At 44.5% G+C, this 15,059-nt stretch overlaps 1 pseudogene; it reads right to left on the reverse strand.

Annotated features, from left to right (window-relative positions):
• LOC129354353 (alpha-1,3-mannosyl-glycoprotein 4-beta-N-acetylglucosaminyltransferase B-like) overlaps positions 1 to 12,298 on the reverse strand; it is a 42,957-nt pseudogene extending 30,659 nt beyond the window's left edge.
• Between the last annotated feature and the right edge of the window lie 2,761 nt (positions 12,299 to 15,059).

The raw sequence follows: 15,059 nt of genomic DNA on the forward strand, positions 1-15,059 counted from the left end.
GTGACTGAGTCACCGGTCAGTCATGGCCAGAAATGGAGTCCAGAGAAAAACTTCAGGAAACCTGGAGACCGGTTGGTTGGAACCAGCGGACCGGAGTCCAGGAAAAATCAGGATCACTGGGAGGAAACTGGGAACCAGTGAGGGCTGGATGTGGAGGAGCAGCGAGGGAACAGCAGATACTTTATGGCTCATCAGAGCTGGGTGTGTGTGTGTGTAGGTGTGTGTGTGTAGGTGTGTGTGTGTAGGTGTGTGTGTGTGTAGGTGTGTGTGTAGGGTGTGTGTGTAGGTGTGTGTGTGTGTGTGTAGGTGTGTGTGTAGGTGTGTGTGTGTGTAGGTGTGTGGGTGTGTAGGTGTGTGTAGGTGTGTGTGTGTGTAGGTGTGTGGGTGTGTAGGTGTGTGTGTGTAGGTGTGTGTGTGTGTAGTTGTGTGTGTGTAGTTGTGTGTGTAGGTGTGTGTGTGTAGGTGTGTGTGTGTAGGTGTGTGTGTGTGTGTGTGTAGGTGTGTGTGTAGGTGTGTGTGTGTGTAGTTGTGTGTGTGTAGGTGTGTGTGTAGGTGTGTGTGTGTGTAGTTGTGTGTGTAGGTGTGTGGGTGTGTAGGTGTGTGTGTGTGTAGTTGTGTGTGTGTAGGTGTGTGGGTGTGTAGGTGTGTGTAGGTGTGTGGGTGTGTAGTTGTGTGTGTGTAGGTGTGTGTGTGTAGGTGTCTGTGTGTGTAGGTGTGTGTGTGTAGGTGTGTGGGTGTGTAGGTGTGTGTGTAGGTGTGTGGGTGTGTAGTTGTGTGTGTGTAGGTGTGTGTGTGTAGGTGTTTGTGTGTGTAGTTGTGTGTGTGTAGGTGTGTGGGTGTGTAGGTGTGTGTGTGTAGTTGTGTGTGTGTAGGTGTGTGTGTGTAGGTGTGTGTGTGTAGTTGTGTGTGTGTAGGTGTGTGTGTAGGTGTGTGTGTGTGTAGTTGTGTGTGTGTAGGTGTGTGTGTGTGTAGTTGTGTGTGTGTAGGTGTGTGTGTGTAGGTGTGTGTGTAGGTGTGTGTGTGAGTGTGTGTGTGTGTAGGTGTGTGTGTGTGTGTGTAGGTGTGTGTGTGTAGGTGTGTGTAGGTGTGTGTGTTGGTGTGTGTGTGTAGGTGTGTGTGTGTGTAGGTGTGTGTGTAGGTCTGTGTGTGTGTGTGTGTGAGTGTGTGTGTGTAGGTGTGTGTGTGTGTAGGTGTGTGTGTGTGAGTGTGTGTGTGTGTAGGTGTGTGTGTGAAGTGTGTGTGTAGGTGTGTGTGTGTGTAGGTGTGTGTGTGTGTGTAGGTGTGTGTGTGTAGGTGTGTGTAGGTGTGTGTGTGTAGGTGTGTGTGTGTGTGTTTCAGTCACTCTAACAGGCTGCCTTGTTCCCCTGATTACCCTCAGTGTATTTAACCCCACCTGTGTCTCTTGGTCCTCGTCTATTCACGTCTTATGTGGCGTCTTCTCCCTGTGGTCTGTCTCCTGCCCTTCGTTGACCCGGTGCTACCGGTTCAAGCCCAGGCTTCCACTCGGCCTTGCTGCCCGGTGTTGGGACTGAGTTTGGACTGTGTTTGCTGTTATATGCCATTAAATCATTTGTTTCAACTTCATCCTGGGTCTGCTGCCTCCTTACAAACAATCCCAGCATCAACTTCCACAATGTTTTGTGTAGCAGATTAGCGTTTATTAGCTTCCACCATTTTTTATAATTTCATTGTTTTATGTTATCGTTTGTTCAGCATTTGGTTCCTCTCATGTTTTGTTTTTGTTTATAGCAATTGAACGTTAGCTTCTGCTAATTGTTTGCGTTTTGGAGTTAGCAGTCTGAAGTTTCTTGCTTAGTGAATTAGCAGCTAGCGAAGCAAACTTGGTTAGCCAGCAGCTCCAGCCTATTTCATGTTTCTATCTCCCATTACAAACATGACAGGAATTTAGAAAAATGTCCACCAGAAGAAGAAAATACATTTTCCAGGGCAGCCTGGTTTCATCTGTGAGAAATATTAGTGCAAAATGAACTTTTTTTAATTTTAAAAATGGCTGTCATATTGTTTTTTCTGAACGTTAGCTCCTGCTAAAATGTCTGTGCCAAATTAGGTTCTTGCAGCCAGATTTTTTATCTGTTTGTTCCTATGGCTGTGAAAATGGTCCAGAACCTGGTACCGGCCCACAGACGTCGACTTGAACCAGAACCAAAGAACTGGATCCAGTCTGAAACACTCAGGCTTTATTTAGTTACAATTATCAGAACCAGAACCGGTGGGTCTGTGTTCCTAATAGGATTAGTTCTGCTCCTTTCAGACTCCTGGCCTGAATAAAAGCCCGGTGGTCCAATCAGACCCAGAGAAGACAGCGCAGAATATCCCAGCAGGTCTGCGTCTGATCCAGACCGGACGCTCAGGGTCCCGACCGGACGCTCAGGGTCCGACTGGTCGCTCAGGGTCCAGACCGGACGCTCAGGGTCCGACCGGACGCTCAGGGTCCGACCGGACGCTCAGGGTCCCGACCGGACGCTCAGGGTCCCGACCGGACGCTCAGGGTCCCGACCGGACGCTCAGGGTCCCACCTGCCCGATTGGACGCGTTGTCTCTTTAAGGGGACAGCTGGGGGAGGGAGGAGGGGCTCTTTAGTTACCATGGGAGCAGAATCCTGACTGGCAGACTGTTGGCATGGCGACCAGACTCTTGTCAGTGTGAACCAATCAGCTTCCTCCCTGGGGACCGCGCGTGTGAGCCGCACTTCCTGAGCCTGCTGGGAAGGTTGCAGGTTTGATTCCCACAGGGCATTTGACAAACATTCAGAAACGATCCTGAAACTTTTCAGATTGTTTTAGAAATATTTCTGAGAACATTCAATTTAAAAATCTTTCATAACTTTCTGAAGGTAAATACGAAGCGCTCCGGGTTTTCAGCCAGTTTGTTGAGCCTCTTTGAGCTTTAAGAAGAAGAAAAGACAATCTCTCCATGTTTAAAGATTCGTCCTTCCACTAAATCTTCCGCAGTTCGGTTCTGGAAAAGCAGCAGGAGAAATCCCTGAAAGCTGATCCTGAAGCGGAGGAAAACAAAAGTTCATCTGGGAGCTGAAACCCGATGATCGGCTGATTGGTCGGTTCCTCCGCCGGCTCCAGATGTGGCCCCTCGCTCTCCACAAGGCCTCTTTGTGCCGCCCGGCTCGGCCCGGCTCCGTCCACAGACGCTCCCATTCAGGAGCCGCTACCTGAGACAGCGCCGCCTCCAGACACCGGGGGGCGACGGACGGGGCCTCATTCAGGTTCCTTCTGGTCTGATTCCCAGGACACTTCCTGGTTCCCAGGATCTGCTTACACACAGCCTCCCTCTGACCGGAACCACTCCATCTGTCCGGTTCTGATCGGCCCAGAACGGGTCATTCCTCTGACCGCTACAGGGCCATCCAGCGATCCAGGAGCTCCAGAACCGAGGCCGGTCCCTGCGTACATTCGGATCTGGAAAGTTTCACATGAGTTTCCTGTATGTTTACACGGGTATCACATTTGATTCACATGTGTATCATGTGAGGGCAGCCATCTTGAACATCTATTGTTACAGTTGAAGATTTCAAGACGGCAGCTGTGACATGTGAAGATATGTTACAATTTATCAAATTTTAAAATATTTCCACATTTATTTAATGACGATACCTGGGAGAAAACATGTGAATCAGGTTTTACCATGAAATGTTCCAAATTCATATGTGAATTTTTATGATTCACATCATTCACATGTGAAAATGAGTGTGGACCACATGTTACATGTGGTTGATGGCTTTTACATGTGCATTTCATGGGATTCTTCTGTAAGGAAGACAGTAGGTCCATTTTAGTCATGACTCGGTCCGGTTCTGGTTCCGGTTCTGGTTCCGGTTGAGGGTTAGAGTTGTGATGAAACTTCAGTGTGTGTTGAAAGTTTTCTCCAAATAAAAAGTCGCTGCGTTCCATTTCATATCGCTGCACAACTTGATGTTTGTAAACTTTGCTTTAAGGAAACAGTTTTAGGGTTTTTCGGTTTTGTCGCTCATCAGGTGGTTTTTGGCTAAATGTGGTAAAACTGAAGTGGAACAGAGTTGATTTTACATCAGAGCGATGGATTCAACACTTTTTAAGACGCACCTTTTAAGAGCTCTGGTGAATCCAGCTGCATATTGACCGAAAAACAATCCTTCAACCTAAAGCTACTTCCTGTCATTCGTCTTGGCGTCTTTGGCGTCTCCCCATGTAGAAACACAGACCAAGAAACCTTCTTTTTTCTTCTTCTTCTTTTCATCGAGTTAGTTTAGACGTCAGTGACAAAGAACCAAAATCAATAAATTAACCAAAAAGTATTTGTTTTTTAAATTTTAAAGAAATGGCTGCTGATCATGGGATTTGTGACGGGAAAAAATGTTTTGATACCGAAAAACCAACTCATCCCAGCACAATGTCTTCTGATCACAAAATATATTTTTTCCAAATTGACATGTTTCCTTTAAGCAGATTTAAAATAAAACTAAAATTCTCCGATGAAAACACAGATATTGATCCAGCGCAGATGAAGCGATCTGAATGTGACGGATTTAAGCAGCTAACGTAATGAAAGCCATTTACAGTAACCGTGCGCACACACACACACACACACACACACACACACACACACACACACACCAGGCTGGCAGATGGCGCTCTGTGTGTGAGGAAGCTGATCTGGTTCGCCGTCACCTCCTCATCCTCCTCTTCATCTCTGCTCCAGATCTCTTGAATCTCAGCAGATCTACATTCATAATCCAGCCATAATCCAGCTGCTCACAGAAATATGCTGCTGCTGCTGCCAGGTCGAGCGTCAGATTATCTGCCAGACCAAGAGGAAGAGGAGGAGAGATGAAGGTGGAGGTGAGAGCTGAAGCTGAGATCATCATCATCCTCATCAGATGGATGAAAGCTGCATCTGGCTGGACTCAGCAGAACCTCAGCAGCTGATTTAATATTTCATTAAAGTGTTTCACATGCAGATACAAGAAGCTAACTGGCTTTGCATTTTATTTAAAAAAACATTTAGTTAGCTACAAAAATCAAGATGGCTGCCATGGTCCTCAAGGATTTGCTAACGTTGATCACAGATGAATATTTCTCATGTCTAAACATCCATAATTGGACCCGTAGAAATTATGTTGACTCACAGCATGATTTTATGTTTCAAGATGGCCGCCATGGTGGCTAACCAAAAACTAACCGCTAATGTACTAAACTAGAGTCTTAGCTACGCTGACGCTAAACGGCCAGCTACACAGAAGACGGGAGAAGATGATTCTTTGAATCTGCAGATTGAAGCAGAAAATATTCCCGCCTGCTCTGATCCCCACCACACCAAACCACAAGAGAAGGTCAGAGGTCACTACACAAACAACCTCAGAAAGCCACTGGGTCACTCATTGTCTCCAGAACCAGAACCCAGTCCAGAATCTGTTCTGCCTCAGTAGGAATATTTATCTCCCGGCTGGTTCTGTCCGCCCGGCGCCGGCCCGGTTCTGCTGCCAGTTTCCAGCAGAATGGTCCAAACACGGACAGTTTCCATGTGACTGTCCGGAACCATGGCCCGGATGAAACCAGGTCGGTGTGGATCAGCTGATTGGACCAACATGTTTATGTGATGGTGGAAACTCCTCCAGTCTGGAGAAACGGTCCGGTCCGGTCTGCCGAGCAGAACTCCAGACGGTTTGGCTGAAACCCGACCTGCAGGTCCAAGCATCAAATATTCATTGGCGTCTCTGGCAGCGTCTTGGACCTCCAGGAGCCGGCGGAGCGTGGCGCCGCTGATTCACGTGCCGCCATGATGATCAGGTTGCCAACAGAAACTGAGGCAGGGCCCGGTTCTGGTTCTGCTCCCCAGTTGATCAGGAACTTCTCCGCCTGTTCCTGCAGCTGAGCGTAATTACATCGCAGCAATAATTTGTTCGTTTAGCCTGGATTCATTTCCAGTCATGTTTTCACCATCTGATTCACTCATTCATAAATGTCAGTCGAATATGTGGCAAAATATTTAGTTCCAGTTAGAAGCTAATTATTTATCTGGGAGTTAAATATTTAGGTAATGTTCAAATTCAGTTGCAAAGCCAAAAATAGACTACCAAAATAAAAGCCTAAACTTTCAAATTGCTTCACATCATCATCATTATCGTCATCATCATCTCATCATCATCATCATTTCAATTTAAAACAGCAACTGTGTAAGACCCACCCATGCTATCTCACTCATGCTAACCAGGGTGTGTTAGCATTATTTCATCCAACTATGATTAATAAAGCACCATTATTATGTATTAAAATGTCTATTTTTAACCTTCATTTTATTCATTTTAATAAAGACAAATGGACTTTGAGAGCAAACAAAAATATACATACGGAACGTATGTATATTAGTTCTGAATCTGAACTCTGTGTGATTGGTCAATATTACACTCATATTGACCAAACTGTTGGAGATTCTCATGCTGCTGAAGCAATCAGAGGAAGAGGAGGAGGATGAAGAGAACTGAAAGATCAGATGAGGAAGAACAAAGAGAGGAGCGATGGAGGGATGAACCACAAACATGGGAGCAAATAAAGACAGAAGAAATCGATTGAAAACCCAGAAAGAGGATTTTTTTAGACAAATGTACGACTTATCGGCATCAGCATTGACCGGTCTGATTATTGGAGACGCAGCAAAGGATTGTGGGTGTTTAACTGCAGCAGAGAAGTCAGAGGTGCTGGTTGTGTTTTCATCATAAAAAAGTTTAGAGAAAGATTTATAATATTGGTAAATATCAGCCATAACAGCAGTATTACTAAAAAGATTGTTAAAATGTCTGTCTTTGTGTTTCTAAATATTCCTGAATGAGAGGGAAAACCGTGTGTGTGTGTGTGTGTGTGTGCGTGTGTGTGAGTGTGTTTTGTCTGTGTGTGTGTGTCTGTGTGTGTGTGTGTGTGTGTCTGTGTGTGCGTGTGTGTGTGTGTGAGTGTGTGTGTTTGTGCGTGTGTGTGTGTGAGTGTGTTTGTGTGTGTGTGTGAGAGTGTGTGTGTGTGTGTGTGTGTGCGTGTGTGTGAGTGTGAGTGTATGTGTGTGAGTGTGTGTGTCTGTGTGTGTGTGTGTCTGTGTGTGTGTGTGTGTGTGTGTGTCTGTGTGTGTCTGTGTGTGTGTGTGTGTGTGTGTGTGTGTGTGTGTGTGTGTGTGTGAGTGTGTGTGTCTGTGTGTGTGTGTGTGTGTGTGTGTGTGTGTGTCTGTGTGTGTGTGTCTGTGTGTGTGTGTGTCTGTGTGTGTGTCTGTGTGTGTGTGTGTGTGTGTGTGTGTGTGAGTGTGTGTGTCTGTGTGTGTGTGTGTGTGTGTTGTGTGTGTGTGTGTGTGTGAGTGTGAGTGTGTGTGTGTGTCTGTGTGTGCGTGTGTGTGTGTGTGTGTGTGTGAGTGTGTGTGTTTGTGTGTGTGTGTGTGTGTGTGTGTGTGTGTGTGTGTGTGTGTGTGTGTGTGTGTGTGTGTGTGTGTGTGTGTGTGTGGTCACCAATCAGAAAGCTGCAGCTCAGTTTCAAATACGTTATAAAATGGCTGAGAGTTTAGCAAGTACATTTAAATTAATGACATAATTTTAATGTAAAAATATAAATATCTGTGATATTCAGCTCATTTACTCATAATTAGCTGGAAAATATGTTTTTTTGGACTGAAAATGTCGCCGTGTCTGTTTTCCAATCAGAAGCCAGATTATCTTTAGTCTCTTCCTTCCTCTCATCCAATCAGACGAGGGAATAAATCAAACAAACCTTCTTTCCTTTGGGAGTCTCACACACACACACTGTGGACGTGTTTGTGCTGCACAGTGGGAACAAACCCACGCTGTGATGGCGGCTCACCAGGCTGAGCGTGGGACTCCTGGTCATGTGACGCTTCAGCTCTAATCTGATGATTTGATGAAAAATCCTCCAGCTGAACACAGCTGGCTGCAAAACTCTGATATTTTATTGGCCGTATTATTGACATCATTTGTTAAAGCCTGTTTTAGCAGCACTGGTTCTGTCTGGTCCACTTGATACTTCTTAGAAACCCAGAAGCTTAACCACCAAAAAATTCAAGATGACTGCCATGGTTGTTGAGGAAAATACATTTTTTTGCTGTAAAATCTCCTCTTAGTGTAATCACATGCTACAAATCATATGTATAGTATTTTCTTTTTTTCCTTTTTCTGGTATTCATGGAGAACAAAATCAGCTGCAGTCATTGCTAGCAGTAGCACAGCTAACGAAAAAGTTAGCTTCACGAACCACTAATTTGCTAAACAAGAATCTTAGCTAAACTGCTAAACATTTGTAGAAGCTGTTAATTTGTTAATTTAATTTTAACTGCAAAATAAATAATTTGCCAAAAGCTAACAACAACAAACAGCAAAGTCCTCATCTTCTGATTTTTCTACGTTATTTCTTTTAAGTTTGTATAAATATGAACGAGCCAATCAGGCACCAGACAGCTCCTGATTGGCTGTTCAAACTTTCCTCCATTTGTTTCCAGAACCAAATAACTCCTTTCAGGGTCAAAGATGCTCTGACTTCCAGGATTTATTCTAATGAAAGCTTTGTCGGCTTCAAGAACCGTCAGGAAAACAAACCTGAGAGAGAAAGAAACCAGGACCTGGTTTTAAAACTCAAAATTACTCAACAAACTGATTTTTGTAAAAATAAATCAGATGAAAGATGAAAAAAATTATCTTTCTAGTGAATCTGTTTATCACATTACAATAAAAAAACAAAATACATTATTGCCATAAAATATAAATAAACTGTTGCAATTTTTGTGTTAAAATCATTATTTCACTTCCTTTGAGTTCATGATTCATGTCTCATCTTGACTCATAAATGAAGCCAGTGGATCAGGGAAGCACTGATGTGGAGTGAAAGAGACCCGAGAACAAAGCCTTGAGGAACACCAAAAGAGATTGCCTGCATTTTAGAAGTGCTAGAAGTCGTCTCTGACTTCTAGGTTCAAAATAAATCAATTTAGCGAAGAGCCAGAGATTCGTCTGTACTTTCCCCAAATATCCATCGATGATCGGCTGTGCGACCGAAGCCCAGCAGCAAATGTTTGACCAACCTTCCCGAACAAACAGAGAAATCTGTTTTCATGTTAAAATCTGAAGTTAAATCATAGATTTTCTTCTAAGTTTAGTGATTAAATCATTTAGCTGGATTTTATGTTCAGAAATAATTTTCAATTCAGACATTTACTTTTTAACACCTCAGCAAGTAAAAACGTTTTTGTTTTTGTTCATGTTGTGAAGAAGAAGCTCTGCAGCGCCTCTACTGGTATGGAGAAGTATCAAAAATTTGATAAGAAAATGTTATTATTTAGAACCAACAAAAGCAAAATTATTGTTTACATAAATAACATAATTTTGTTAGAATATTTTTGAAGGCTGATATATATTGTCTTATTTATAGAAACGTTTGTGTTGAACTATTAAGATGGATCCTTCATTAAACCTTTCCGTCTCTGGATGATCTTCGGTTTTGCAGCCAAAGCTTCAGATGCTGCAGCAGGATATTTATTTTGGATCAGAACTCGGTCCAGCTGGACTTCAGGTTTCTCACACCTCGCCGAGTTTTCTTTTCCCCTTTAAGTCGGCCCACTCATGTTTTACCGGGCCTGGTGCCAGTCTGGATCTCAGTCAGGAGTTTAACATCATCACATGATCAAGATAAAGAGCTGCATTCACCATGCAGGCTGCGGGGGTTTATGACCAACCGCTGGTGAAGGATGACGAGCTTTTATGGCCTCTTTAACTTCTCCGATTGTTTCAAAGTTAAACTTTCCATTTTTCTTTGAATTGCATCATTTAGAGGCCGACCTTTCCTCCACACTGTTGAGATATGGAAACTTACAGAGAAAGACTCTTTTTCCTGAGAAGGACGTGTTTGCTCTACTGTTACATTTTTCTCACAGATGAAATGTTCCTGAAATGCACCATTACATCAGAAAAGCAGCTTGGTTTGACAGGAAGCTGGAGCTGATACCATCGATAGATGATAATCAGGCTGAGTCTGAAGCTGAGCCGCTTCACAGCAGATTATTCTGCTGAAAGCAGGTGAGTGCACTCAGGTCGTCCTCCAAACCGTCATTTAAAATAATTGGAAAATTAAATACAAAATTTTAGTTTTCTGCTCCTGTAATGTTAAAATTGACAGCAATAATAACACTGGGATGGTGTGGGCTAATTGCAAATGATGCTAATGCTAGCAGCTATGTTACACTCACATGCTGGTGTTAGGGGGCCAGTGAAAACCTGCTCAGGGCCCCAAAAAGGCTGAGGCTGGCCCTGCAGCAGAAACTGGAGCAGATTTCACAGGAAAGAAACTATAAAACTATTAAATCTGAACCAGAATCACATGTGGGGTTCCCCAAGGCTCAGTCCTGGCACCCTCCAAATTATCTACAAACATCCACAAGCTCAGCTGATGACTAGTAATCAGATTAGTTACCATAGTTACACAGCTCTACATTAGGATGTGACAAAATATTCTCCATCTGAACAAAAACTGAAGTTATTAAAGAGGAACGACTTGGAGTCTGAGATCTAGAGCTATAGATCTACATCCATAGAACTGGAACATAGATCTAGAGTTAGCACACAACTTCAATTCTTCCAGCTGTAAACCAGAGATCAGGCTGACCTCTGACCTCTGCTCTGACCCTCCAGAGTCATATAAAGCCAGTTCCAAAGTGGGCCTCCTCCCAGCTGCAGAACATTTCCAGGACCAGAAACTAAAGTCTCAGATCAGAGAAACTCATCCAGGTATTTAGATCCAACCATCCAACAAATCATCCAACCAACCATCACACCATTCAACCAATGAACCATCCTCCATCCATCCATCTGGACCCAGCCTCCCTGCTGCCCTTCCCTCCCAGCGGAGCTCCCCGTTCCAGCAGCAGTCGTTTCGGCTCCAAGTTGGTTCTGAACCAGAGCCAATCTGCAGCATCTCCAGCATCAGGAGGCGCTGCCTGGACCACCCTCACTCTTCATCACCATCCTCCTCATCATCACCATCATCTCCCGGAGTGTGATGCATCACAACCCAAACGCTCCTTCCTCACATCATCCTCCAGAGGAGATAAAGATGCTCCTGGCGAGGAGATCTCCTCCTCCTCCTTCTCCTCCTCCTCTCCACCGGGTCCGGGCTTACCTCTGGAGCTGCTGAAGGCGGTGTACCAGGACAGCGAGACCAGCCCGCTCAGCCCGAACAACAAGACGGTCAGGACTGAGACATTGCGGAGCCTCATCTCCGGAGCCCCGGGACCATGTCCGCACCGAGCGGGGCGAGGGCCGGCGGTCCGACCGGAGACGAGCAGCGCGCTGCGGCCGGACAGGAGGCGCGGGGAGCGGCAGCAGCGGACTGGAGAGGACGGGAGGGCCGGAGCGGAGATATGAGCAGGGAGGGAGGAGACAGGAGGAGGAGGAAGAGGAGGAGGAGGAAGAGGAGGAAGAGGAGCGGGGTCTGGTTAAATAAACACCATCAGTTCAGTTAATGGACACAGACAGCCCGCCAACACCGAGCAGTTTAAAGGAGGAACAAAGACGAACAGACATGTTGACTTTTGGTTTGGTGCTAATGAAACATCCCGTTGAACGGCGCAGCAGCGCCCCCATGTGGTGGCTACAGGAAGTAACACAGCTGGGGCGACCCCAGAAAATATTCACAGGGGTCAAGACCAAGAAATGTCAGTATGTTATACAGTTATCGAAAAATAACTACATAAAAGGAAGTAAAGCTTTAGAGTGCTACCTTGATGTTTCCTTTTAACTGTTTGCTTGCGATAGCCTCTCTCCGGAAAAAGAGCTTCTTAATCTCAAACGACTTTTATCTCAGTCAAATAAAGTTTACATAAAAATACATCAAAATAAAGAAAGCAAAGTTTTTCTATCTGTTCATCTTTCCAGAGTTTCTCTCATCATTTATGGAGCTTCCTTAGAAATGTGGACGCTGACATTAGTGTTAGCTGGTACAGCATTGAGATGCTATTTTAGCATAGCTTCACTGATACGTGCGTTCTTTTGAGTATAACTTAAACACAACAATAGTCTTTTCCCGAATCCAATCAGATTGTAAAAAGCAGAATTAACCATGAAGCCGCTTCAATCACTGCAAATGTCCATCGGATTTACGGTCGTACCAGAAACAAATGAACATGAAGGTTCTGGATGGAACATTGCTTCGTGGTTTGACTGCATTGGGTTACTCAGAGGCTTCTGTAAGGAGACAATGTTAAAGAATTTGGGCTAAAAACTGAACAATTGATCTTACAATGGGATAGCATAATAAACATGTCCTCCTGCTGGTCATTGGGGCAGAGCCATTTGTAATGACAAATATTTCAAAGCCAATCTTTGAAATTGGCTTTGATTTCAAAGACATCAAAAAGGCATACTGATATAAGTAAATAATAAATGCTTAAACCTTGTCATTTTTGCTCTGCATGCCGCCCAGCACTGATTCGAGGAGGCATTATATTACATTCTGTTCTCCTGAACTAAGACATTAACTCAGTAAAAAAAAAATCTGGCTGATCAATGGGGAAGTTTTAATTTCTTCAAAGTTCTCACGAGCAAAACTAATCAAATTTAATTAAAAATACTGATTTAATTACATCCTCGTGTAAAACACATTAAAAAGAAACTACCAGCTGTTCCAGCTCCATTATTCAAGTTTACCCTGACCTCTAGTGGCCACCTGAAGATAGTGCAGCTCATCTAGCTGTGCAGTAAAACATCAGCTTTAGTCCCTTCATGTTTTCTGAACTCCAACAAGTGATCCATATGCTTGCTCACCCTGACCCTTTCCACAGAACTCTGCTCTCACCTGACCAGAGGAGGTTTATCCTCCATCCAGGTGCAGCTCTGCTGACCTCAGTCCGGCTGCCGTTTTGTTTCTAGAGAGAGGAGACTTTCTGCTTCCACCGCTCATGACCTTTAACCTTTATTAAATGCTTAACATTAGCTTAGATGATGTTAAGCATCATCATGATATTTCATGAACCAACAAGTGTGTGTTGTTTTTTTTAAAGAGTATGTCCTAGTGGTTAGCATTAGCTTTGGCTAGTTTCTCAATGTGTTTATCGATTTGATTTTCGCTTCTGCTAATTTTTTTATGTGCTTAATGTAAAAGATAACTATGAAGAGCATGGTAACTGCAATGTCATGTTTTTATCTGCTTAAAGGGGAAAATTTAACCACTAGATGGCGTCATATAACACTCTTCTCTGGTTTGGCAAAAAGATAATTTATTTAAAAAGCTCAGAAACATGTGGAGAACCTCATCAGCTCTTTGCCCTCCTGATCAGATGAAGCTCAGGCCCGGCCGCTGAGGAGGCCAAATATTCCTGTGGAAAACTGGAGAAAACCTCAGAACCTGGCTTTGAAGCACAGAGTTTCTAACACAAACACATGATTGCATGGCTTTGTTTGTGGGGACCTTCCATTTCTATAGCCTAAACGTTACCCTTAACCTAACCCTAATATACCTAACACTAAGGTCATAAAAACAGTGTTTCCCCTTGAGTGGACCAGGTTTCGGTCCCACAAGGAGCAGTGGGTCCCCACAACGTAGCATGTGTCAGGAAAATGGTCCCAACATGGTATTACAAACACACACACACACACACACACACACACACACACAGTAACAGACCTGAGAATAAAGAGAAAGGAGAAAAAAAGTGTAAAAAAAAAAGCAAAACAACATAATTTGTGGCATGATGTGAACAAAATAAAGGAAGATTTCAGGAAATATGGAGCCAAAGGTCATTATTTTCATCATAGAAGAAGAAGGGGTGGAAGATAAACACCCCAGTGTTCATCTAGACATCAGAACAGGTGAACCTTAGTGTTCATGGAAATACATTTCCAACCATGAAGAGACAAATCAGGCTGAAGAAAATTTCTTCTTCAGAAAATTAGGAACACAATGGACAACCAACCAAACCCTTGTTCCCCTCCTCATCTGTGGGGGCGCTGCACCAACAAGAGCCCCTCTGAAGAGCGCAACATCCTTCTTCACCAATAGAAACTAAAATGGAGTTGTCAAATTTTAGCAGTCAGAGGATTTGTCTTAGTCTTTGGCTAAAGGCTATGAGCCATTTCTCCTGCTAGCGTTAGACCAGCATGTTTGTTTTTACCTGTATTTACTCAGAATGCCCTGCGCTGTAGTTCATGTTTAGCGATCTCTGGTTTTCGCTGCACTTGAATCGACTCCAAATCAATTCAGACCGAGATTTGTGGTGGATCAGAGTTCAATTAGCATTCACACCGCCACAAATGAACTGGACTTTTTAGGCTTCCGGACTGGATTCAGATTAAAGCAGACTAGAATTGGATTAAAGTGGACTGGAGTCAGGTAAAAACGGACTGGAGTCGGGTTGAAACGGACTGGAGTCGGGTTAAAACGGACTGGAGTCGGGTTAAAACGGACTGGAGTCGGGTTAAAACAGACTGGAGTCGGGTTAAAGCGGACTGGAGTCGGGTTAAAACAGACTGGAGTCGGGTTAAAGCGGACTGGAGTCGGGTTAAAGCGGACTGGAGTCGGGTTAAAGCGGACTGGAGTCGGGTTAAAGCGGACTGGAGTCAGGTTAAAGCGGACTGGAGTCGGGTTAAAGCGGACTGGAGTCGGGTTAAAGCGGACTGGAGTCGGGTTAAAGCGGACTGGAGTCAGGTTAAAACGGACTGGAGTCGGGTTAAAGCGGACTGGAGTCGGGTTTAAAGCGGACTGGAGTCGGGTTAAAACGGACTGGAGTCAGGTTAAAGCGTTCAGGTGTTCAGGGTGATGACATCGGAGGTGTTGTTCTCCATTCTGACAGCCTGGGTTCTGTCAGTGAGGAAGTCCAGCAGCCAGTTGCAGAGGGGGGTGTTAATTCCTAAGGGGCCCAGTTTGCCCACCAGGTCTTGGGGGATGATGGTGTTGAACGCTGAGCTGAGGTCCAGGAACAGCATCCGCACGTGGGTGTTCTTCTCCTCCAGATGCTCCAGGCTCAGGTGGAGAGCAGTGGAGACTGCATCCTCAGCACTGCGCTTGGACTGGTATGCA

Source organism: Poeciliopsis prolifica, unplaced genomic scaffold (genome assembly GCF_027474105.1).
Source record: "Poeciliopsis prolifica strain line A6 unplaced genomic scaffold, Auburn_PproV2 SCAFFOLD108, whole genome shotgun sequence".
Taxonomy (NCBI): domain Eukaryota; kingdom Metazoa; phylum Chordata; class Actinopteri; order Cyprinodontiformes; family Poeciliidae; genus Poeciliopsis; species Poeciliopsis prolifica.